This window comes from Lissotriton helveticus, chromosome 5_1 (assembly GCF_964261635.1).
Source record: "Lissotriton helveticus chromosome 5_1, aLisHel1.1, whole genome shotgun sequence".
In the NCBI taxonomy this organism is placed as follows: domain Eukaryota; kingdom Metazoa; phylum Chordata; class Amphibia; order Caudata; family Salamandridae; genus Lissotriton; species Lissotriton helveticus.
Window position 1 is genome coordinate 831,083,829 of NC_136065.1, and position 27,503 is coordinate 831,111,331.

At 41.7% G+C, this 27,503-nt stretch overlaps 1 long non-coding RNA gene across 1 annotated transcript in view; it reads left to right on the forward strand.

The window, feature by feature from the left end:
* The window catches only part of LOC144753389 (uncharacterized), a 205,701-nt gene extending 178,640 nt beyond the window's left edge, over window positions 1–27,061 (forward strand). Inside the window, exons 2-3 of the long non-coding RNA XR_013594327.1 lie at window positions 22,347–22,535; window positions 26,961–27,061. This is a non-coding gene — a long non-coding RNA (uncharacterized LOC144753389). The remainder of the gene's footprint in view (window positions 1–22,346; window positions 22,536–26,960) is intronic.
* Window positions 27,062–27,503: the final 442 nt, after the last annotated feature.

Here is a 27,503-nt window from a genome sequence, read left to right on the forward strand (position 1 = left end):
CAAGCACGACACGACGTGCATCTAAAAAAACCAGATTTCTTTAACCAGTTAGTTTTAGGGGGCAATTCTGGTTGGGTTCTATCTAATGCGTCTTTCATAGACGGGGCCCTCCTAAAAGTAATGGCTGGTAATTTAGGAAGAAATGGTGCTAGAATGACGTTGGTTAATACAATTGGCCACTCAGATCGAATGATGTTACTGATCTTAGATATCTGAGAACAAAAAGTGGTGATAAACCGAACAGAGCCCTGTTCAGTAGGATCCCTCATCTCCTTATTTTTAGGAGTAAGGAGGTCCTCTCGTGAACGAGTACGCACTTTGGCCAATGCCTGATCGAGAATGGCTCTACTGTAACCCCGGCTAAGAAATCTAATCCTAGATTCCGTTAAACAATGTTCTAAGCTGTCAGGGCTACTGCAAATTCTTTTAATTCTGATGAATTCACCCAAAGGTATGCTGTTGATGGTATGGAGTGGGTGAGCACTGCGGGCATGCAAGATGGAATTGCCCGCAGTGCTTTTTCTATGGAGTTTAGTCTGTATGGTGTTCTGGTTAATGTAAAGCTGGACATCCAAGAATTCAGCCGTATCAGATGTAATACTGGCCGTAAACTTAAGATTCTTGTCATTGACATTGATATCTCTAACAAATGCCGCAGCCTGGTCTTTGGTACCTCGCCATATGATGAAAATGTCATCAATAAAGTGCCAGTAATGCACCAAATGAGGGAGCCAATGTGCGTGAGTGACCCCGAGAACATGCCTCTCCCACCAGCCGACGTGGAGGCAGGAGTAGCTGGGGGAGAAGCATGAACCCATGGCCACCCCGCGTTCCTGATGAAAGAATTCCTTCCCGAATTGGAAATAGTTATTGAACAGGCATAACCGTATCATTTCCACGAGCATGAGGTTGTGATTCCTGAAACCTGCCTCTCTGCTGTTCAAAAAATATTCGACTGCCTCAAGGCCCTGCTCGTGGTTGATACTGGTATAAAGTGCCTCTATATCCATCACCAGAAAACAAAAATCAGGACACCAAGTGATGTGACTGACCTTGACCAAAAAATCTGTAGTGTCTTTCAAAAATGAGGGGAGAGAAAACATGTGGGGTTGCAGAAAAAAATCAACATATTTAGAGATGTTCTCATTCATACTGCCTAGAGCTGAAATGATAGGACGACCTGGGACAGGAACGGTGCATTTATGAATTTTGGGCAAAAGATAAAACAAAGGAGTGATGGGATGTGAAACATTTAGGAACTTGGTTTCCTCTTTAGTAAGTAAACTATTTCTAAACCAGAGATTGATGTTTTTTCTCGTATTTTCATGACTTTTTAACATCATAAATTTAGTACACTTAGTGTAGCACAAAACATCACCAAGTTGCCTGTTTGCTTCAACGATATAATCTGATTTAGCCCATAACACTGTATTTCCTCCCTTGTCGGAACTTTTTACGATAACTTGATCATTGCCCTGAATTCTCTTTACAAGTCTAGTGTATTGCGTGTTGTTGAAATCAACCTGTCTTTTCTTTTTCAGCACCTTTTTGTTTAGAGACTTGAATTCTGTTATAATCCTATCACTGAAGACGTCTACAGCGTCCTTAGGCATCAAGGGTAAGGAGGTGGATTTCCCCCGGAAAGTAGTGGGCGGAGAACAATTTACATTGATAACTTGGCTTACTGTCAAATCAGTTTGTGTGTTGTTCTCCTGATCAAGAGACAATAATGACTGTAAGCCCTGTAGATGTTTCACTTGAAAAGACTCGACATTGGATGTCGTCACATCAGAAACAGCACGTGGTGTTGCATTATCAGGATGTAACAAAAAATACTTTTGCAATTTGATTTTCCTAATAAATTTAAAAACATCAATCCGTGCTTGGACATAGGAAAAGTCATTGGATGGACAATACGACAATACTAGAGAGAGGAGTTGTTCCTCTGCCTTAGACAAAGTCAAATCAGTCAAGTTAATTACAGTGTTGTCATGCTCACTCGTTAGTTGTTCCAATTCTTGCAAGTTTTGCCTCGTCTGCCACCTCTTTTTGGCGCTGCGTTTCCTGCAGCGTCGCTTTTGGCTGCCACTTTGTCTGCTTGGGGAGGAATGTTCCGTGAGCGCAGAGAGTACCTCCGGTCCTCGCTGACAAAATTTAATTCATCAACCATAGAGAATTTAGTTAAGTCAATTGAACTTGCCACTGAGCGTGGTAGACTGTCTTCAGAGCCACTGAAGGACGCTACTGAAAGGTTGTCTTGATTAGTTGAGGTAGGGTCTATATTTGACCCAGCAGTGGTGGTTGTTTGCTGCCCCGTAGACATGGCCTTACGTTTATACGAATCATATTTCCGTGAAAACGTGAATATGCGACCTGTCTCGTAGTCCTCTTTGTCCCTGGCAAACTTATTAATTTTCCGTTCTTGAATTGTTTGCCCCAGCTTTGTGAGCCTTAAATCGATTTCCTTCCGGGCATTTGCAATTAGGTCAGTGTCGCCTGATCACTCCAATAATGCATTCGTTTTTTCTATTTCAATTAACAGTGATTCTCTGTCAGAGTGGGCAAATTCAGTCAGAATTAGTAACATGTTCCTTGATGACTGAAGACTGTTCTCAGCCCACCTCTGAAGCATTTTAGGGTCCGGGTTTTCATAAGTGGGGACTATCATTACTCTTAATCCCCTGGGCACACGGTTAACTTCCAGATATTTGTCCAATGATTTTTTCTCCCACCACTTAGAAAGTTCACTGCAAAGCAATTTTTCCAGAGTTTTAAGTAGATCTTTGGTACTATTACTTGCATTTATAGTACGACCTGCTTGAGTATTTGTGGAATTTGCAGTGGGTAAGTTTTCATATAGCGCCTCCGCCGCCATTTCCCTACTCCTGAGAGCGTCGGTGGATAGCATAATTGCAATTATTGATGTAACGGCCCAAGATGCCGCTGGATTATAATGAATAGCTGTTGTGGCTGAACGATATATATATAAAGTTGATGTTCGTTCTGTAAGTGCTGATATTGCCCAGAACCTGCCTCATTCAGTTATACTTGCTGGTACGCGCAGACAACTCCTTACCGGAAATGGTCCAGAACGCCGAGTGAAGCCGGGCGACTCCCTCCGCTTTCCGACACTCCTCCAGATCAGGGGCTGCACAGCGCCGGCCAGCCGAATAATCGGATAAGCAGGGGGCACGGTAAAGATACTTTTTCAAGTCCAATCGTTGGAACGCAAGCGTTCAGAGTTTGACAAAATGCCGTGCCACAAATACTGAGCGGGTCCACGAAGCCGGAAGCAAACCAACTCCGGTGAAGAAATTCAATGCTGAATCCTGACCGCCAAACGTGGCGGAAACAACAGGCGCGGACCTCTTTAGCAATATATATATATATATATATCCTTTCACCAAACAGTCTGTGACCGGCGCGCCAAAATAGCGGGTGCAATTTCCGAGACCAGACCAAGTCCCGTGAAAATCTTTCGACAACAAGTTATGAAGAAACTGCACTCCTGAACATGAGGTTTTCACGTTTTGAAGCGTTTTTATTCCATCACTGGAACAGCCATCATCACCCACCTTTCGAACAAAAAATTTTCTTTCTCACGGTAATGTGAGTCCTTCTTCACTTTCACTATTTATAGGTTTCAGTTACAAAGCCAGAACGGTGCATTCTGGTTCTTGTATTTTTACAGGGACATCGATCGTCTTTCTTTCTTTTTTCAATTCGTTTCAAATGCAACTTTATCAAGTTATATATCATGCAAGCACATTAACTCTCAGATATAGTTTTAGTTATGATACATTTGTTATTGTTATAAGATGCGATTATTTCTGCATTCATTGTCATCTCTGAGTTGTATGTATTGTTGTTATGAAATATGTGCGATTAGTAAAGCATATATTTCCCTTTCTCCTCGCAACATGTTAGCAATCGTTTGTTTAACAGATAGGTCTCGGTATAGTACCCAAGAGCTATTGTGCATTTGCTTAGAGGTATAGTACCTCACAACAGTATCATTTACAGCTCAGAGATTTCTTATTTTTTACAATACTATAAATGTACATGCATTTCTTCGTCCCCGTTCAGCCCATACGGGGTCTTCGTTTTGAAACGAATTATGAGACGTGATTCCGATTTTCTCAATTTTAGTGTTCGGTTGCCGCCTCTTTCATTAGCTGGCACTGTAGCAATCCCAAAGTAACGAATGTTTTCCCAATTAGTTTGATGTTGTAGATGAAGGTGTTTGGAAATTGCGTATGACATGTCTTTGTTGTGAATTGCCCTTAGATGTTCCAAGATGCGCTTTTTCAAGGGGCAAATGGTGCTACCTATGTAGCGCATTCCACATGTGCATTCCAACATGTAGACTACATAGGATGTGTCACAGGTGATCTTTTCTCTGATTTCAAAAGATTTGCCTCTTCCATCTTTCAGTTTGGATATTGTTTTTCTGATTTTACAGGCTTTGCATTTGTTACAATGTACAAATCCCATTTGTTTCGGTGTCATCCATGTAGTTTTCTTCATTATGGAAAAGTGACTTTTAACCAATTTGTCTTTCAAAGAGGGGGCTTTTTGATATGTAATTTGGACATATTTTCCAATCGATGTACCTATGTCTAGGTCTTTTTCCAAAACACTCCAATATTTGTTCAGAATCTTTTTGATTTTGTAGCTTTCCTTGCTATATGTTAAAATCAATCTCGTTGTGTCATCATTAATTGGTTTTGTTTTGTTGATTAGGGTTTGTTCTCTGGGAATTTTCTTTGCGCGTGACAGTCCCATCTCTACATCACTATGTTTGTATCCTCTTTTCAGCAACCGATTTTTGCTGTCTACAAAGCTTTTGTGTGTCATTTCGTCAGTTGAACAGTTTCGTCGCATCCTAATGAACTCTCCATATGGGATACTTTTCAATAGTTTTTGCGGATGGAAACTAGTTCCATGAAGAATGCTGTTTGTCGAAGTCGGTTTTCGGTAGATTTTGGTTTGAATCTCTTCATTTTCTATATATACTTCGACGTCTAGGTATTGGATCCTTTTTGGACTTATGTTGTAGGTAAATTGTAATCCTACATCATTGTTATTAAGAAGTTCAAAATATTCTTTAAAATCATTTTGATTTCCATTTCAAATGATGAAAAGATCGTCGATGTATCGCAACCAAAGTTCTATTTTGCTCATGTACTGTTCAAATTTTTCTTGCCACGCCACAAATATTTCCCACCATCCCATAGGTATGTTAGCGTAGCTCGGTGAGAATGATATACCCATGGCGGTGCCACGTCTTTGGTTGTACATTTGGTGATTAAAGAGAAACAATATTGTTCTGTAAACACAATTTAATCATTTCGAGCAGCATTTTTTAGTGTTTCAATTCCTCAATATTTCGTTGACGAAGAAAATATTCCACAGCCTTAAGACCTAGTTCATGATCTATCGATGTATATAGGGATACAACATCAATTGTTATCAGTTGAAAACCTTTTTGCCATCCTGTATTAGCTAGTATCCGCAAAAAATCACCCGTGTCTTTTATATACGAGCTTAGATTCATCACTATGGGTGCCAAAAATTTGTCCACATAGATCGATACATTCTCATATAGTGATTCACAGCTGGAAACTATTGGCCTCCTCGGTGGATTGATTAGTGTCTTGTGTATTTTTGGCAGAAAATAAATCGTTGGTATCACAGGACTATCGTTCAGCAAAAATGTAGCTTCATTATCGTTTAAGAGGCCATCTTGTTTCCAAATTTGTATCTTCTTTGCAAGATCTAATGTTAAATCATTGATAGGATTTGTTGTTAATTGGATATAATTGTCTTGTATTGTAAGCTGTCTTTGGGCCTCCTCGATATAGTCTGTGGTATTCATTATTACTGCATTTCCACCTTTATCTGCAGGTTTTATTGTTATTTTATCATTTTTCATAGGATTTGTTAATGCACTGCGTTCTTTTTTGGTTAGGTTTTCTTTTTTATTTGAGTTGATGTTTTCCATTTTGTCAAGTTCTGTCAATACAAGGTCATAGAATTGATCAATTTTGTTGCCAGGGCTCAGTATTGGACAGAATTTTGATTTGGATTTCAGTCCCGATGTTGGATGTTTATCCATTCGGATTCCCAGATCTTCTATTATTTGTGTTTCTGTGGGAATCATTTCCTCAGGATTTGAAGTCATAGTACAAATCGTTTATATATTGGTAATATCTTCCATAGTCGGGATTTCCTGGTTCTGTCTAATGTCTGGAGTTAGGGAATTTCTGGTACCTGGATGTTTTGAAAAGAATTTCCTTAATTTTAATTTTCTTATGTACTTATAAAGGTCGATCCTTGTCTCTACATAATCATGATGTTGTTCAGGACAAAAGGATAGGCCCTTATTGAGGACACTTTTTTCATCAGTGGTGAGGATGTGGTCAGAGAGATTGACTATAAGGTTGTCTTTCATTTTGGTGTTATTTACTTTCTCAACATGCTGTAGCGCAGTGGATAATTTTTTGTTTTTTCCTTTTCCTCTTCGTGTTTTTCTCCTTCTTTTGATTTTGACGCAGGACGATTTCACTTCCCTCGACCCCGTCCTCTCCCTCGTGTCTTTGGAGTTTGTTGGTCTAGGTACACTAGCTTCATCTCGTCTAAAAAATTTGTTCGTATGCTTTGATGTTGTCTTCGCTCATCTTCACTCCAGTCTGAATCTGATCCACTGATGTATGGTTTATCTGTCTCTGTTACTGGCAACTTGCATTGATGAAATTGTTTTTTGAGTCCATCGAACCGCTTGGCAAAGGTCAAGATGGAACCCATTTCATAATCCAATACATCTTGTTTGAATTTCCTTTGTTTGCGCATCTCTACTTCGTCTTCATATTTGTCTAAGTTTTTTTCCATTTCTTTACGTAGTTTATCACATTATTCATCCTGATTTAATGCTTTGATTAGATCCTCTATAGTTCTGATTTCTTCGTGGAGTTCATTTACATCTATTTTGGCATATTTAATAACCAAGAGAACCATATTTCTTGAGCAGCCCATGCTATTTTTGGCCCATTCTTCTAACATAGCAGGTCGAGTATCCGGGTGATTAGGTAACGTGAATATTCTTAGACCTCTTGGGATGCAATCACATTCAATATATTTTTCCAGAGTTAACATTTCCCAACTTTTTGATATTTCTTTCCTCAGCAATTTTTCTAGTTGGAAAAATAGTTGTTTCAAATTTTTTGGTCCTTGATCTTTTCCACTTGTTTCCTTCTCTTATACTAATACTTGTGTGCCTTTTTTTAAAAGAGTTTCTGCTTTCAAGCTTCTTTTGGCGGCTCGCGCTTCCATTGTCGATGTCCTTTTGCTTATTATCTCACTTAAAGGTGATGTTACTGTTATGGCAGTTATTTCGCTTTCCTCGCGTTATTAGTCCCTATCTCAAAATTCTAGTTCCTTTTGAGATAGTATTACGCTACGGCGTCTTCTTAGCAAACTTCACAGTTTAGCGCTGAAATATTCACAACAGCATACCGTCGCCACTTCCTTACCTGCCGAGTCCTCCGGTGCCGCGGTGTCCTCCGACCCCGCTTCGCCGGGTTTCTCACTCCAGGATTACTGTTCCCATAATGCATCATAACTTGCCTAATGGATCAAACAGTATAAATTTGCAAAATAAACAAAGGACTAATGTTTGTAAACCGTGAACAGGGACTCTTGGCAGTCCGAAACGCGTAGGTGGGGAAACCTACAGGAAAATAAAACTGTACAGTTTGACGCACGCATACTAAATTGGGCACTCAGCCATAATTGCTATTTTTGACTTATAACCTTTAATGTCAAAGCATGATTCCAAAATATAATTTTAACAGTCAATTGGATATCAACGTACTTAACGCTGATACACATGCAAGCATCAGGGTTAAACTTCTTGTTTAACATTTATATATAGTGCAAAGCGCCAAACGACAGCGACCCAACACAGTGTCTATGCTAATAAAACTAGCAAGAAAAAAGTTTGCCTACTGTTCCCATAATGCATCATAACTTGCCTAATGGATCAAACAGTATAAATTTGCAAAATAAACAAAGGACTAATGTTTGTAAACCGTGAACAGGGACTCTTGGCAGTCCGAAACGCGTAGGTGTGGAAACCTACAGGAAAATAAACAAAACAGCGTAATTTAAAGTGGTGTGCGGCGTCTTTTTTGGTGAAGAAATTTTGCTTCAGCTATTTACAGCGAGGCTGTCCCAATCCTCGCCGCCAGCACCGGCTTCCAGCAGCTCCCCCCGCTTGGGACATTTGCTTGTGGGTTAATTACACGGCAGAGAGCCCAGCATTGCAATCATCGACAGCGCGAACAAGCTCTTGAAGCTTTGAAGAAAAAGTACAACAGCCCCGAGAGAAGTTGCATCTATGAACTGTTCTTGAACTGAAACCGCCACTAGCGAAACGCCCGGGCTTATTACGAGCTGGATGATTCTAATCAGCAATTGAGGTACAACTGATTTTTGGAACTGCCGGTCAAGGGCCGACTGAAAGTACCGGAGGGTGCGCACAGTAACGGGAGACTCCCGGTAAGTTGAAACGACGTCGTATCTACTAATCACGCACTCTCTTTTGCTCAATGCTGCAGCAAGTGTCCTTTCAATAACCTTCGTTTGTCACAATTATAAATTAAGGTTGCTCTACGTTCGAATGGAGAACTAGGGCGGATACTCACTTTAAAAACACTGACTCCTGATCAATTGAACTTTGACTCCCCAAGTCAGGATATCAAAGGACTTTTTCACACAAGTATAACAAATAAGTCACATTAACAACACGCATCACTTGTGTCTTTCGTTTCATACTGAAGTTGCAACTTACGACCCGCTTTGAATAACCTTTCCTACCCTCTGCAAATTATAAACCACCATGGAGAAACGAGCAGCTGAACGACTCCAAAAAGCAGAAAATATGTTCACACAGAATGCCCCTGGCTCAGTGGGTCCATCCAACCAAACAAACACGAGTAAAATCAAAAATCCTACAATAAAGCAACTATTTCAGCAATTGGAAAAACTATTGCGAAAATAAATCTCTAAAAGTTGGGAACTGGGTCTAGTGCCAAGAGGATTAAGGATTTTTACATTGCCAAATCATCCTGATACAAGCCCCGAAATGTTGGAGGAGTGGGGGCAAAATAATATGGAATGTTCCCCAAAAATGATTTGGATCATCATAAAGCACGATAAAATAAATGTGGATGAACTATATATAAAGATTCAAGAGATAGAAGATCAAATACTAACCTTGGGAGAAAGTGAAGAAACAGTTAAAAACTTACGAGCTCTACTGGAAAAAAACCTTGATAAACACGATAATGAGATCCAGGAGAGAAAACAAAGAAAATATAGACGTGATCAAGCGGATTTTGAAAATGGCACAATCTTCACGTTTGCCAAAAGATTCGAAACCTTGAGGAAACAAGAACAAACACGGCCACAAACCGTGGAAAGTGAAACATCACAAAGCGAGCCCGAATCTGAGGTGAGTGATGGCGAGCAGGCATCAGTGGGATAAAAAAAGTTAACTTTTTTAGAGGAAATGCAAATCCTCTACAAGGATCAACAAAATCCAAAACCCAGCGGAAAAGGCAGAGGAAATTCGAGAATGAGAGGAGGTGGAAGAGGACAGACGGTGAACACAAACCAAGGAGGAAAACCAGGCGAAGTCATAAGCCGAAGATATCCGCTGCGCAACAGAGCAGCGCCAAAAAAGTGACAGCAACCAAAGCAATAAAGATGGACCCCAAGGTAATTGTCAACTTATCGGACTACCAACTAACTGAACCAGAAACAACTGTCCTTAAAAAAGGACTAACGTTTTGTCCTGATAAACATCATGACGAAGTAGAGACAAGAATTGACGTATACAAGTATATACGAAAATTGAAACTAAAAAAGTTTTTTGCTAAAAGGAAAAAAGGAGAAATGGTCGTTTCCAATAATGAAGAAACAACATTAGAGCAAACAGCAGAACCTTTTACAGTGGCAGATGCCGCAAGCCTAGAAACTGCAAATGTACCCGCACATGAAATGAACGAAACAGACTTAACAAATACCCAGATAATAACTGATATGGGGATCCCAATTGCATCAACATAAAAAACTGACTTTAAGAAAAAATCAAAATTCTGCCCGGTAATACACCCTGGAAATCGTATAGACACATACCATGATCTTGTAACAGCAGAATTGGAAACTATGAGCAATGTGACCAATAGTAACGAAAATACAACCAAAGAGGAACGAGCAGCATTACAGCCCTCCAACTGAATCCCCTAATTGAAGTAAAACCAGCGGACAAGGGGGGCAACATAGTCATTCAGAACAAAACAGACCATGTAAAGGAAGCAAACAGACAATTAAATGATGCAGCAAATTACAAACTATTACAAAAAAATCCAACTGCAAGAATGATGCAAGAGCTACATAAAAAAAATCAATGAATGGCATGACAAAGGGGTGATCAGCAAGGAAGAAAAAAACTTCCTTACAATACTCCATCCAATCACACTGACAATGTACTTCTTGCCAAAAATTCATAAAACATTAAACAATCCACCAGCCCGACCGATTATATCTAGTTGTGGCTCATTATGCGAAACAGTAGCTTCTTATGTAGACTATTTCTTGGCACCTATTGTCCCCACGCTCAACTCATATATCAAAGATACTGGGGATTGTCTCAGAAATATTCTGAACATTGAGTGGCATTCAGAATACTGGTTGGCAACAATAGACGTGGTGTCTCTGTACACTTCGATACAACATGATGTGGGATTAACTGCAATTAAATACTTCTTGAAACAAAGACCAATTTCAGAAATAAGAAATTCCAACATGTTGATTGAAATGATAACCTTCTGTCTAACTAATAATGTATTCTTATTTAATAAGAACATGTATGCTCAGACATGTGGTTGTGCCATGGGGGTGTCTTTCTCCCCAAGCTATGCTAATCTTACCATGGGATGGTGGGAGAAAAACATAGCTTGGGGAGAAGAAAATGATATGTACACCAGAAATGTGGTATTGTGGCTCAAGTTTATCGATGACCTTTTCCTCCTGTGGAAAGGTCCAAAGCGGCAACTAATTGAATACATCGAAATTCTGAATGAAAACCAAGTAGGTCTCAAATTTACATTTAACATTCAGAAAAAAGAAATAGTCTTTTTAGATACAAAGGTCTATATTAAAAACAACAAACTGGAAACATCTGTATTCAGAAAAAAGACGTCAACGAACAGTGTTTTATATGGTACTAGCTTTCATCCTACCTCACTTAAGCAAAGCATGCCGTATGGCGAATTCTTGCGCATGCGACGCAATTGTTCAGAGGAAGAAGAAATGGAAAACAAATTTAAAGAAACTAAGGACCGCTTCACCACCCGTGGATACAAACACTCTGATATCATTAGAGGGGAGAAAAGAGCTAGACTGAAAACGAGAGCAGAAACGCTTATTTCCAAAAACACAAAATTGAAAACAAATGATGACAAACCAAGAATGATTCTAACGTACTCCAAGGAAAGTTTCAAAATTCGTCAAATCTTGACTAAATACTGGAGTGTACTAAAAAAAGACACTGAAATTGGGACCCTAATTGGAGAAAGACCATTGATAACCTATCGGAAAGCACCATCGATACAAGACACTATAGTCAACAGTCACTTCAGAATAAATAAACCAATCACTTGGTTGGAAAAAAGACAGCATGGTTTTGCCAAATGCCAATCTTGCAAGGCATGCAAAATTGGCCAAATCTTAAAAACCTTAAAAGATCCTAAAGGACGAAACTTTGAGATGAAGGAAAAAATAACCTGTGAGTCACAATTTGTGGTCTATCAACTTCAATGTTTTTGTGGGATGAAATATATCGGCTCAACATCCTACCCCCTTAAGAAAAGGATTTTGGAACATATTAGATCTATTCAAAACTGTGATTGTAGTTATGCCATTGCCAAACATCTAAAAACTCATCCCGGCAAAACTTGGATGGATGTAAAATATGCAGGCATTGCAATGATACAGGAGAATGAAAGAGGAGGTGATCGACTAACCAAACTAAGACGCCTTGAATCCAAATTATTAATCAGATTTAAAACCAGAACCCCGATGGGTTTAAACGGGGATGAGGAAATGCATGTCCATTTATAAAGAACTATACCATGGAGCCTCCTCCTGCTTTTTGAGAGACATAAATAGACAAGATTAGCTGTACCAATCGATGACAACTAATGACAAAAGATATATGTATAAACAGCACTTTTGTAAACTTCTTCAAATGAATCGATAGCACACTCGTGATGCAAAGGATAAAATGACATTTTAAATATTTGGTCACAGTGTAGGAGAACTGTACAGTTTGACGAACGCATACTAAATTGGCCATAATTGCTATTTTTGACTTATAACCTTTAATGTCAAAGCATGATTCCAAAATATAATTTTAACAGTAAATTGGATATCAACGTACTTAACGCTGATACACATGCAAGCATCAGGGTTAAACTTCTTGTTTAACATTTATATATAGTGCAAAGCGCCAAACGACAGCGACCCAACACAGTGTCTATGCTAATAAAACTAGCAAGAAAAAAGTTTGCCTACTGTTCCCATAATGCATCATAACTTGCCTAATGGATCAAACAGTATAAATTTGCAAAATAAACAAAGGACTAATGTTTGTAAACCGTGAACAGGGACTCCTGGCAGTCCGAAACGCGTAGGTGGGGAAACCTACAGGAAAATAAACAAAACAGCGTAACTTAAAGTGGTGTGCGGCGTCTTCTTTGGTGAAGAAATTTTGCTTCAGCAATTTACAGCGAGGCTGTCCCAATCCTCGCCGCCAGCACCGGCTTCCAGCAGCACATTTGCTCGTGAGATATATATATATATATATATATATATATATATATATATATATATATATATATATATATATATATATATATATATATATATATATATATATATATATATATATATAACGCTCCAATTCCTCCTGGTATACACAAGAGGACAAACAGCACTCGGAAAGGTAATTCTGCCAATCACGCTGATTTTATTTATGCGGAAGGGGCTCACACAGACGCGTTTCGGCGTGCTGCCTTCGTCAGTGTGTATATATATATACACATACATACACACACACACATATCGGTCTCAATCATCAATGGAGACACAAAACTGCACCCCGTGGTGAGTTTCTCATATACTTATTTATTTGCTGGAAACGACTGTGCCAATGCGTTTCGGCTGTTCTTGGCATCCTTGCTCATGATAACAAGTGTCATCTTGTACGCGGTTTAAATACACAAGCAAATGTGATAAACATAGAAAAGGAGTGATAAACATAGAAAACGGGACTGGGCTTCGGAGAACGCTTCACATAAATGAAGTTAAATTAGGTATGTTTTTTTTAAAACCAGTAAAATTATGATTCATGTTAAATATTAACGCAAATGTGTTCATATATTTCTGTCGCAAGTTAGAATAGAGGCTATTACAGTAGTCAAGTTTTGAAAGCACCATCATAGTGAATACTGGTTTTTGTAAGGAGGGAGGCAGAAAAGGCTGAATTTTTTCAATGGTTTTTAATGGTGTAAAAGACTGAGGAGGAGAGTGCATTCACCTGTTCTTTATAGGTGAGCCTCTCATCAATAATCACTCCCAGATTACGGGTTGATTTGGCTGGAATAGGGGGGTCCCTAGCTCTAATGGTCACCACGAATGGGACCCGAAGGAGGGTCGTTTCCCAAAAACTATGACCTCTGTTTCATTTAAGTTCAATTTAAGGCAATTGTTTGCAATTCATGTGTTTACTGCTAGCATACATTCTCTTAAACTCTTATCCAAATTGAAATCCCTCTCCTTTAGCGAGAAGATAATTTGTGTGTCGTCTGCACAGGAGGTTAGAAAGAACCCAAACTGTCAGATCAAAATCACTAATTTGGAGACGTAGACATTAAACAGGGTGGGACTCAATGATGATCGCTGTGGCACACTGCATGGTAATAAAAAGAAATCAGAAGTAATACTTTTTAGAGAAACATATTGTTTCTGGCTAGTCAGGGAGGATTTTAAGAGAGCAAGAACCTCTCCTCTAATACCTATATCAGATAGTCGACCTATCAGCAGCTCATGGTTGACTTTGTCAAATGCTGCTGACATGTCGAGTGGTATCAGAGCTGCCCTACCCCCTTGATCTAGTGTTTCTCTGACCTCTTCTGTTGCCTTAATTAAGGCTGTTTCAGTGCTATGCCTGCTTCTAACCCATATTGGGTTGAGGTCAGAAGATTATTACCATGTATGAAAACAGCTAATTTCTGGTTCATTATTTATTTGGTCATTTTTGCTGGGAAGGGTAATCTTGAGATGGGTCTGTAGCTATTGGTGTCTGTAGGATCCAGCAGTGCTTTTTTTTATAAGAGGCAATATGGAAGCAATTTTCCATTGATTGGGGACCTAATCTTAAACACGAGCTAATACATTTCAGTAAGGTTACAGGCAATTTGTTCTGGCGCCATCTTGACTATGGTGGGAGGACATGGGTCAATTGGGGATCCAGATTTTGTAGATTTAATGAGTGTGATCACTTGCTCTTGAGTAGGCTCAATAAATTGTGTAAGGAAGTTACCATTTTCCTGGAGGGAGTCAGATGAGACACTTTCAGATGGAAGCTTGCTGAAAGAGAATTTGTCATATACTTCTTTAACTTTATTTCGAAAGAAAGTAGCCAAGCTGTTTTAGAATTCTTGGCTACAATGGCTGGTCATCTATTTAATGAAGGAAGCTTCCGTACTGTTTGAAAAAGTTATTTTGTAGAGTTTTTAGCTGCTTCTATTTTTTATTAGTAGTTAGAAGTTGAGCAATTCTGGTTTATGCTTTTATTTTCTCAATGTCGCAATAATTTGTTTTTCAGATTCACTCTTGCCTTCTACATTTTTGTTTTTGGGTTCTTAGAGAATCTGTAAGCCAAGGGGCCGTGGATTGTGATGTCTAGCTGCGGAATCCCTTAGGTGGAGCATGCAGGTTGATGGCAGACACTAACCAGGAATTATAATTATCAACCATGATATCAATATCATTAGCTTAAGATGGTAGTGTGTCTTGCAAGGTTTGCTGTCGTTTATCGGGCACAATTTTATGCCATGATCAGGAAGTAAAGTTTTTCAGGACTATCCTATCTTGTTTTAGAGGATATGGTAAGTTGATGTCAAATGGTATTACTGAATGGTCTGACCAGGTCACATGTAATATATTTACATTGGTTAAAAAGGTTTATTAGTGAAAATGCTGTTCAAACAGTGACCTGCAGAATGTGTTTGTCTTAACACTATCTGCCTCAATCCACAACTAGTTGTCAACTCAAGTAGGGTTTCAGTGTCTTTATCCATAGTATTCTCAAGATAGAAATTAAAATCCTCCCGGAGAGTTTATTCAGTGGAGCCAGCACATGATTCTAGGATAACACTCAGATCTTGAAAGAAAACCTGTCTTGGGGCCGGGGGACTATATAGAAGTAGCCAGTTGAAAGTCAGGGCTTTGGTTACTTCAATACGAAAAGAGAGGGCTTCGCAATGCGATAACATGACTCGTTTACAGCTCACTTTGTTGTGAATGGAATAAAAGATGCCAGATCTCCGCCTCTTTTGATTTCTCTATCTAACCTATAGCACATATAACCTGGAGATGTGGCTGCTATAAAATCTGGGCCTGACGTCGTAACCCCCCAAGTTTCTGTTGCAAACAAGATATCCAGGTTGTTAGAGTCTATTAAGTCAGCGACTTCTAGTTTATGTTTTACTAAGGATCCTGCACTAATGAGCGCATAACGACTCTTTTTGATTTCAGCTGCCTGTGGGTATTGCAGTATTTTAAAATGTTTATTTAGTGATTTTGAATGGTCCTCCATAGGCAATTGAAACAAACAGATGTTACAACAATGTTTCTGAGAAACAGTTTCTGTAGATAAATCAAATTTAGGAAAGCAATGAGGCTTACTTTACCGCATTGTGCATTAAGCTCTTCTCTAATATAGACCTTCCTGGTAAATAGGTGGGAAGAAAATTGGCAGGGGTTCAGGCCCTGGGCGCTGCATGGGCATGGACGGGTGCAGACGGGCTTGCGTTTGGGGCTGCCAGCTCATTTAAATAATCCTCCATGTAGGGGGGTGCTGTGGCGGGGCCAGAGCACGATTTGTGCAAGTCAGCCTGCCGGTAAAACTGAAGAGTTAAAACAAATGTTAACTGGGGTCCAGCATCCCCTACTCATGCAGGCAGACTCCCCTGCTGCATGACCTACTGGTAAATCAAAATTAATTAAAATAAGTGTGCCAACAAAGAAACATAAAATGAACAAAAAAGGGTATCAACGCTTCCAAGATGACGCCCGTACTTATGAGCTAGGCACCTCCACCTATAAAGAGCACTATTCTCCATAATATAATATAATATGATAATCATTAAACTCTATATATATTCCTCTAAGTAGGATGCCTTCTCCTCGCTGCTACCTGTTTGCAAGCTGTTGCCAGTAATAAATGACATATTAACCTGCCAGTTGGCCTTTTTCCAGTGGGGCTACCTTTTTGTTGGTTTATTTAGCGGCTGAGCCCAGCCGCGGAAAGAGGCCCACCGCTTGTGAGCGGGCCCGTGTTTGGCGCCGTGATGACATCAGCGAGACAAACAGGAGGCAGTTTTAAGGCAGCAACTAGAAAGCGGGGCAGGCTGTGCAGCGGGACTTTGGCATCAACCCACATGGGTAAAACCACCTTTTAATTATTTTACTGTCACAATATTGTCTTACTGGAGGTTTCATTTCTCGGTACCACAAGTACCAGAACGCCACAAGACTTGCCACGCCCACTTGAGGACTAACTTGGAATTTAAAGAGAGTGCCGACAGTGCTGCCTGTGATTGCAGTAACTACAGCCAATGAAGAAGGGAACGGGGTTCCCGAAACGCGTCTGGCTTTGCCTCTAAGTAGGATGCCTTCTCCTCACTGCTACCTGTTTGCAAGCTGTTGCCTGTAATAAATGAAATATTAACCAGCTAGTTGGCCTTAAGTATATATATATATATATATATATATATATATATATATATATATATAAGCTCCAAAAACCCAGGAACGTCGGTCCAAAAGGAAGGTAGCACGTCAAGTTGGGCACAACTTGACGAAGCCCCAAGGCGAAACGCGTCGTTGCTGTTGGTTTCCCTATTAAATCTTTGTGAAACCTCCCCTGAGTGTGCTACCTTCCTTTTGGACCGACGTTCCTGGGTTTTTGGAGCTTATATTTAATTCGGGCACACCCCCGAAGTGGTGTGCACCCACTCGAGCAGTGCAACTGGCTGGTGTTTGTAGCTTCCTCATATATATATATATATATATATCTATATATATATATATATATATATATATATATATATATATATATATATATATCTATATATATATATATATATATATATATATATATTACCTACTGGCAGTCGCCAGTAGGTAGATATAGTTAGGACCTAGTTTCCATAGGAAATCCGCAACATTCTATTGGGAATAACTTTGGCGCCGGTTGATGAATCTTTGTGAGTTTCTCAAAGAAAATGGCCTGCTCCGCTCTGCTCCTTCCCTGAAAGTTTTGGGGGGATTCGTGAAGTGGGGGCTGAGAAAAAAGGGGGGTCCCAAAACGTGTTTTCCCCATGTTATTTTCCATAGGACGATTAGACACGGCTACAGCCAGAACGGCTGAACGGAATTACAAGAAATTTGGCAAAATGGTAGAGTCTGATTCGCAGATCACCCTTTTGTTTAAATGGTGTAAATCCCTCCAGTAGTTGTTGAGAAAATTGAATTTGAAAAAATGTATATATCTATAAGCGCGCACCGTACGCGTACCGTGCGCGCACCGTACGAGTACGGTACGCGTACGGTACACGTACCCCACAATTTTTTTAAAAAAACCAAAACATTTTTGGGGCCTTCGGGGTCTTTGTGGGACCCCCTGAGCAGGCCTAGGGGGTCAGGGTGCTTCTACCCCGCCCCCTTTTTGAGTTCTACACGTTTGTGTTTCTGCTTTCTTGTGCCTCAGTCTACCGAGGCACAAGATGGCTGCCAACAATTTCTGTTTTGGAGTGTTGACAGACAGTGGCAGCCAATCAGCACGAGCTGCATGCTCATTGGCTTTCAACACTTCAAACCAGGAAGTGTTGGCAGCCATCTTGTGCTCGGTAGACCGAGGCACAAGAAATCAGAAAAACAAACATGTAGAACACAAAAAGGGGGCAGGGTAGAAACACCCTGACCCGCTAGGCCTGCCCAGGTGGTCCCACAAGGACCCCCAAGGCCCAAAAAATGTTTTTTAAAAACCTGCACTGTTTTTTTTCAAATTACCCCCCGGGTGGACCAAATCGCGGGGGCATAGTGATAAAGAAGTGTGGGGGGGGGCCAATCCCCCTTAACAACAAAGGGTGATTCAGTGTTTGTATGGATTGAAAGGTGCATCTGCAAAGGGCTGTATGGGTGAGTTAGTGTGTCTATGCGTGTGTTGGTGAGTGAATAATGTCTCAGTGGTATATCTGTGAGTAACTATGTATGTTTTAAGGCAGTAGATGTAAGTGTTGGAGTATATTAATGACTATACATGAGAGTAAGTTATTTTAAGAGTGGATGTATAAATAAGTGTCTGCTTCTATTAGTGATTGTATAAGACAGTAAATATGTGTTAGTATCTGTATAAATAAGTGATGGGGTATGTCTAAAAATAACGAAGTTGGTGTCTATAACTGTGTACATGACTAAATGGGTATGTGATTGATTCTTTGCATGACTGACTAGGTATGTGAGTAACTCTATGAATGAGTGGCAGAGTGTGACTGTATGTATTGATGTATGAGTGCATAATATAGTCCGGTATTGATGAGTAACTACAAGTATACGTGACTGGATGTGTGTGTAGACCTAGGAAATAGTGAGTGCTATGTAGTATATGGCATTCTTCTGTGTATGGTTTCAAAAATAGTAGTCAGCATTTTAGAATGGGTGTGTCAAAGTTTACATTAGAGCATCAGTATGTGCATCAGATTGTCACGTGAATGATGTCATGAGTGATGTCAAGAGTGATGTAATTTGAGATGTCATCAGTGATGTCACTGACCATGTCATGAGTGATGTAATATGTGACATCATCAGCAGTGCATTGCGGGCGCGCAAGTTATAGTTAGCTCAACTAACAATAACAGGCAAATTTCTCTGGTTTTATATGAGACAAATGTTCAGCTAACTATAACGTCCCTGAAACCTATGTTTTTTTTAGTGAATTTCTAAGATTTTTCAAATGCTAATTCCTAACTATAACGTGCCTAAAACCTATGTTTTTTTCAGTGAATTTCTAAGGTTTTTAAATGTCAATTTCATATTTTAATGTTTCTAAAACCTATATTTATTCAAATATTTTTTTTCCAATATTTTGCAAATCTATTATACTTTTTTTTAACTTTAAAAATTATGTAATGTTTTATATCTTCCCACAAAAAATCTATATATATATTTGTTTCTTCTTAAGCTCCATCACCACGCAAATCCTATCTGCCATATTGCTAAACTCGTAAATGATGAGCATTTCGTATCCAACGACTTCATGGCACCGCATTCCACGTAACATCATATACGTATGAAGTCACCCCAGCTGCTACTTTGGTGTCCGATGGGTACACAGTACCAAGCCACGTGTTATGTCATGTACGTATGGAGTCGCGCCCGCTGCTCATTGCGTATGCGACAAGTACACGCTGCCAGGCCCTGTGTTACATCACAGACATATAGTCATTCCCTCGTGTTTTTTTCTCTCTAAAGTATATCTAAATAACTTTAAACAGCATATGAGAGCAAGCGATAATCTAAAATATTTCAAACATTTGTATATTTCTAACTGTAATAAACTTATATTACGATAAACATAATTTGTCAAAATCGCGTCGGGTGCGGCCTCCTTGCACGCTCTGTGCGCGATTGCCATGTGACCTTAAAAAAAACATTTGATTGCTTCATAACATTTCTCATTGTAACATTTGGCCGACCCCCACCCATTTTACTCATTCTCTCAACAGCATTTGATGAGAGACACCTCTTCTGATTAGAGAGCTTTTTTGAAAAGTGTTTTTGCTGCGTACACATATGTTATACTACACACAACATGCAAAGATCATCTTGATCAATATTCATGGTCTGTATATTATCCTTCCACGTGTGATTGCTATGCATCCCAAACGTTCCATCAAGAAAACAAATATGTGTTACGCGATGCCCCTGGTGTGTGTGTGTGTGCACATTATTGTGCTCCCTTTCGGCCTGGGTATTTGTGGCTCTAAGAAGTACCAGGAGCCACGGGCAGAGTGCACTTCCTAGATCACATGTGACAAACAGTAAACAGCAATGTGTAGAGTTCTTTTGCTGTACGATCTGTTGACAGGTTTTACCAATATACTAGTGTGTTATATGTGAGGCATTCAGATTCACATTTGACATGTATTCCTTGGCTGTAATGAATGTTAGCACTGGTATGACGTAGCCTCACTGCTGATCCTCCCTCCATCCGACCACATTCACATGTGTACGCTTTGCGATAGCAATACTTTCAATAATACCGCACACCATTGACATGTGTGTCTGTTCATATCCACAACCTTGACAACGACATGTGATGTTCACCATTCAATCTTTTCAAACATCATCTCATTAACAATAGTTACCGCCCTCCCGACACATGCTATACTAATGTAAATTGCACACTCTGCGAGGTCAAAACTACAAAAGAAACACACATAAGTACACTTCCTGGCCAGACAGGAACTGAACAACACCCAGGTCCCTAGAATAATTATTCACACCCCTACGCTGGCCTGATGTACGCAAGCCCAGCCCACTTTGCTTACGTATAAATAGGATAACCATGACGATGAACCTCCCTCTTGTTACACACTGCCTCAGATGATATGGCCGCATCCACCTCGCGTATCACAATGCGCAATAAAAAAAAGGGATCCATGAGGTGTACACCATCCTGGCAATCAACACGGGCTCTAAATTGTGAGCCATACAGCCTGTCGTCTATAAAAGGGATCCATGAGGTGTACACCATCCTGCAATCATCACTCCAGCTGAATTATGAGCACTGCTGCCCTTAGTGTTTGCTCACACAAAAATGACAGAAGGAAAGCAGAGCGGCCTGGGTGCACATGGCCTCCAATTCAGCGCGGTGTGGTGGGACGGGTGGGGTGCATCACCCTGGCTCCGGAGGGGGGAACAATCGATGTTGCCGTGCGTAATGATGTGATCTCTGACCTGATTCAGTCTCATCTCTGTCTCATTTTAAAGACCTGCTGGACCATACTGTAAGCCTGAGCCAGCAGGCAGCGCTGCCCTACAGACACCTGTTGAGCGCAGTGCTGCGGGAGGGGTAGAGTGCATCAGCCTGAGTGCGCACGTGCGAATAAGCAATGTTGCAGTGCGTTATGATGTGATCTCTGACCTCATTCAGTCACATCTCTGTCTCATTTTAGGGACCTGCTGTACCATACTATAGGCCTGAGCCAGCAGGCAGCGCTGCCCTACAGACACCTGTTTAGCGCGATGCTGCGGGAGGGGTAGGGTGCATCAGCCTAAGTGCGCACGTGCGAATAAGCGATGTTGCTGTGCGTAATGATGTGATCTCTGACCTCATTCAGTCACATCTCTGTCTGATTTTAAGGACCTTCTGTACCATACTGTAGGCCTGAGCCAGCGGGCAGCGCTGCCCTACAGACACCTGTTGAGCGCGATGCTGCGGGAGGGGTGGGGTGCATCACCCTGAGTGCGCATGTGCAAAAAAGCGAAGTTGCCGTGCGTAATGATGTGATCTCTGACCTCATTCACTCACATCTGTCTCATTTTAAGTACCTGCTGTACCATTCTGTAGGCCTGAGCCAGCGGGCAGCACTGCCCTACAGACACGTGGCGTCGGCTTTTACGGCATTGTAGTGAGCTTGTTACTAAGTGTACATGCACACAGCCTTCCACCACTGTATTATACACGCACATTTTGCTTCTAGTATGAGCTCTGTTCCTTTCTATATGAACCTTCGTATAACGTATTATTATTTAACCTTGGGAATTCTCGAGCACTCCAACTCCTCTTTGAACCACGATTACCACTAACAGTTGGTAGATCGTACTTCAAAAACTAAGGATGCACTCAACTCCTGTTTTCTATCAAGCTTGAAATAAACCTTCATTTACCTCCAGACGTTTCCACCATTAAATTATTTCTCCCTTTTCAGACATTCAATTGATTGGCTCAAGAAGGGCGGGCGGGAGCTGACCCCGTAATGATGCCCTGGGCATTCTGACACCTTCCATCGTGGTATCAAGACACCCACCCCGACCGGAGACCTGGTCTCCTACCGTACAAACATACCCCGGACTCGGAGCTTGCACCAACACGTCGTGGGACACACCGGTGGTAGCGGGTGAGCAGTGAAGCCTCGGTGTGCAAGACCTACAACTGAGCACAGTGCGGGGGAAGGGGCTGGGGTGCAGCACCCTGGGTGCACAGGTGCATGCCAGCGATTTTCTCGTAGCTAATAATGTAGGACTATATTATCAAAGAACGACAATAATAATACATTATCGCCGCTGTAGCACCAGGAAACTGCCGCTAAAGCGACGATAATGGGCTTGATAATATGCCCTTGTTGGGGGGCATTGGGGGGAATTATTGGGGGAACGTTTGCCTGAATTTTATTGTATTAGTTTTTTAAATCTGTCAAGAGCACTCACTATTCTGCCCACTGCACCTTTGCTTTTTGTGTAAAAAGGATAAAATCGAAGTGTCTCCCACACTACTGTGTGGCTGCCCGTACTTCCTGGTTTCCGATCCTCCCACGCTGATTGGTTGGCCCTTAGCCAATCAGCACAGAGCACGGGTGGAGCCTGATGAGCCCTGTGGCTTTAAATTTGTGCTGTAGCGAGAACGCGTGGCTGACTCAGTTGGGGAATTGTTGGGGGAACATTTGCCTGAATTGTATTGTATTAGTTTTTAAAATCTGTCAAGTGCACTCACTATTCTGCCCACTGCACCTTTGCTTTTTGTGTAAAAAGGATAAAATCGAAGTGTCTCCCACACACTACTGTGTGGTTGCCCGTACTTCCTGGTGCCGATCCTCCCTCGCTGGTTGGTTGGCCCTTAGCCAATCAGCACAGAGCATGGGTGGAGTCTGTTTTGCCCTGTGGCCTCAAATGCACACCACTGTGAGGACGCGCAGCGGACACGCCCAGCGGGCACACCGCTGGCGCGCCAAAGGCAAGACCGTCTGCGCCCATCCACGCCGGGACTTCGCCAGGAGTCAGGGACCCTGCTCCTCCCAAAACTCAAAGAGGTAGTTACACTGACGAAGAACTACAGGCCCTACATAGGAAAGGCTTCTGTGGAAATCATAGCTGGGACCCAGAGAATTGTCCTTCTCTCCTTAAACACTGTGAATTCAGACTGCTTCCCTTGAGGCACGCTACAATCTCTGGTCCTGGGGTGTCGACACACACTCTTTTGAGCATTAATTGTCGCTCGTTGCCCAAACATCATGCTGAGGTGTTCGAACTCCTACAGGAACACTCACCTGAAATTCTTTTCCTAATGGAAATGTGGCTTTGTGAATCCTCTGTGGCCATTCTAGTACTGGCTCTTCCTACTGGCTATGCTATACGCAGCATAAATAGATCTGGAGGAAGAGGGGGCGGTATTGCGATTATCTACAAATCAGTCCACACCTACAGTCTGTCCCCCTTAAATCTTCCTGACTGTGAGAGTGCACTATTTAAAATTTCACTGAGTGCTAACTTCACTTTCTCCGGTTGACTTATTTATAGACCTCCTGGCCCGTCAAAAACCTTTAGAGAAGCCCTAATAAATACTGTTGTGGCGCTGGCTCTCCAGACTGCCAATTTTAACATTATAGGCGATCTGAACCTCCATCTAGAGCTACAAGGATCCCCGGAGATTACTAGCTTTTTGGGGGATTTGGCAGCCTGTCAGCTGATTCAACTGACCTCCAGTGCGACGCACAGAGCGGGACATCTCCTTGACCCAATTTTTCTAATCTAGAACAACTGGAAGTTTTGTCACCGCTCCGTATGATCTGGACAGATCACTTTCTTATCCTGATGCGACTAACGATAGCCGGCCATAAGCCCCAGCTTAATCAACATCCCTCCTTAAAACGGCCCTGGCATAAATTGAACCAAGTAGACTTTCTCACAGCCCTGAGTGCAAAGCCTCTGGTAAAAGCCACAATCATGGAAGAGGCTTACGTGATCTACCAAAGGTGGATAATTCAAGCCTTAGATACTTGTATTCCCCTCAAACTTTGGCACTCTAAAAGCACTCGGGCCAACGCCTGGTTCAATGAAGGTCTAACCCTCGCTAAGAAACACTGCAAGGTCTTGGAAAGATCTTGGAGGAGGTTATAGGAACCCCAAGCCAAAGCACTATATAGAGCGGCCATTCCATTCTATCATAAGCTGGTGCACAAAACCTGAGTAGCTCATTACTCCAGCTTGATTAGTACTAGTACCAACCGCAGTAAAACTATTTTCTCTCTACTGAAAGACCTGATTTCTGTTCCAGGGGAATCGGGCAATGTTATCTCTTCCAACAAACACTGTGAAGATCTGGCAACCTTCTTTTTGAAGAAGGTTGAAGATATCTACCAAACGTTCAATCACCGAATATCCCCCAGTGCTTGCGAGAAGAATGTTCCTACTGGCTCTGAGACTGTCCTCCTTGCATCTCTTCCCTCCATTTCCCTGCAGGAATTAGAAAGACTTGTAGTCAAAATTAAATCTGGATCTCCAGATGATCCTCTCAAACCAGACGCCTTCAGGAAAAAGATCCCTTGCCTGAGTGTCTGGAGCTACTGAATCTATCCCTCGCTACTGCGATGGTGCCTAAGTCATGGAAACGTGCAAAAGTGGTCCCTCTACTCAAGAAACCTACACTTGACACATCTAAATCAGAGAATTACCGCCCGATCTCATTACTCCCTTTCCTCTCTAAAATTCTGGAAGCACATGTGAATTCTATTCTAACACAGTTTCTAGAATCAAACCAAACCATATACTTGACAGTTCACAGAATGGGTTCCGACCAAGATACAGCACTGATTCTGCTTCATTGGCTGTGATAGAACAACTCAAATCCGCGCCGGATGCCGGCAGCACATCAGTGCTGGTGCTGCTGGATCTAAGCGTGGTGTTTGACACGGTGTCCCATGAAATCCTGTTCCTACGCTTGGAGGAGATAGGAATTGGTAGTGAAGCTCTAGAGCGGTTCTCCTCCTTCCTGACCGACCGGACCTTTCAAGTGACGTCTCCTCCCTTCTCTCCTCAGGGCTCTGCACTGAGCCCCCGCTCTTCAATATATATATGAGCCCTCTGGCACGATGGCCAAAGCACGAGGAATATCCCTGGTGTCATACGCTGAAGACACCCAACTGGTGATTGCCCTGTCCAATGACCCCAAGCTGGACAAAATAAAATTCAAAGAAGACATCTCGGCAATTGCAGAATGGATGACAGCTAACTTTCTGCAATTGAACTCTACCAAATCAGAGATTCTCCTGATTGGCAGAGAGTCCCATCTCTGGATGAATTATTGGTGGCCCTGGGCATTGGGTGACCCCAAACCTGCGGTGAAAAACCTAGGTTTCTTAGTTGATAAAAATCTCAACTTTGAAACACATGCCAAATCAGTGGCTGGGAAATGTTTTGGTATATTGAGCGGCCTCCGACTGATTTTGGGCCTCTTTGATGCCCAAACACGCCAACTGATCATCCAAGCTTCTATACTGGCTCGTCTGGACTATTGCAATGTGCTTCTGCTCGGCTCCAATAAATCTGTACTCAATAAATTGCAGCGGGTCCAGAATGCGGCAGCACATGCTATCTCTGCCCTTCCTAAATTCAGTCATGCCTCTAATCTTCTCCGCCGCCTGCACTGGCTGCCCCTTGAACAGCGAATCTGCTTCAAGAAGCTCTGCATCACGCATAAGATACTGACAGGAAGTGCCCCAGACATCATAGGTGATCTTTGTATCCGGTACAGCCCCTCGCGTGCCCTACGCTCGGTGAACCAGAGTCTTGCTTTAATCCCTCACATACATAGAGTTAGATCTGGCAGTCGCTACTTTAGACGCCTGGCCCCCACTCTCGGGAACTCTCTCCCCCTTCACATCCGCTGCAACCCTGACCATCAGACTTTCAGGCGCCTTGTGAAGACTTGGCTTTTTTCTCAGGTCTAATTTCCTCTGGCCTTCTCCCTGTTCCGTCTCAGGAATATTTCCCTCAGTCTAATTTCCTGCTCAGTCTGGCTTTTTAGCGCTGGGACGCCTCTTTGCCGAGGCAGCCATGTGCTCTATAAGTATTCTAATCTAATCTAATCTGATCTAATCTAATCTTGTGAATTCCCATAGAAGCCCAGGTTCACACCAGAACCTTGGCTTCTATGGTAATTCACAAGGGCATATTATCAATCCCTTATCTCCGCTTTAGCGGCAGTTTCCTGCCGCTAAAGCAGCGATAATGTTATTGCTGTTCCTTGATAATATAGCCCCTAATCTCTGGCCTCATGTGTTTCATTTAAAGGACTTGCTGAACCACACTCTTTCTCACGGACCCCAGTGTCCTAGACAAACGGGTGATGGGAGGGTAGACACTAAGGCCTGGGTGCAGTAGGCCAACACTCTGTCTCCTCCTCCCTCTCTTCTTTTGACTCTCCCTCCCCTTCTCCCTTCCACCCACTCCCCCTTCCTCCCATTTTCACTATCGTCCTTTCATTCGGGCTACCTTTCTTTACCTCTTCCACATAGCACACATACTTATGTTTCATTTTTGTCTTGCAGGTTTCCTACGCTGCTTCCACTGGACTCCAACCCACATTTTTTATATTATACTGTTTGTTCTATTAAACTTACTTTTCTATTTATTTGTATTTTAATAAAGGTTACTTTTTTTCAAGTAAATAACTGAATGTATAGGTCTGTTTTTTCTGACAACACTTGTCTATTATTTATTGTGAAAATCATCTGTTTATAGGAGATTTTAAGGGCAAACCTTTCTAATATTACAGTGCACCTACCAAACATAATCTAACTGACTATTAGACAAATGAAGCCTGGCTAATTCTACAACTGCAAGAGTTCTATGAGTGTATCACTTTATAACCCCATAAGTGCTGCCCGTGTGATTACAGAACAAATAAGGCACTGCCTAGGACCACCGAGGCTTCAGAGACTGCCGAGGCTCACCCTGCATATTTAAATAAAGCCCCGGAGTGTGGCGGTCCCTGGACTTCAGTTGGCCTCGAACCCCCGAACAATTAGTAAACAATACCCGGGTAGGTGGCGGTCCCCTAGGCTGCAAAACGTCTCTGTGCCATCCCACGC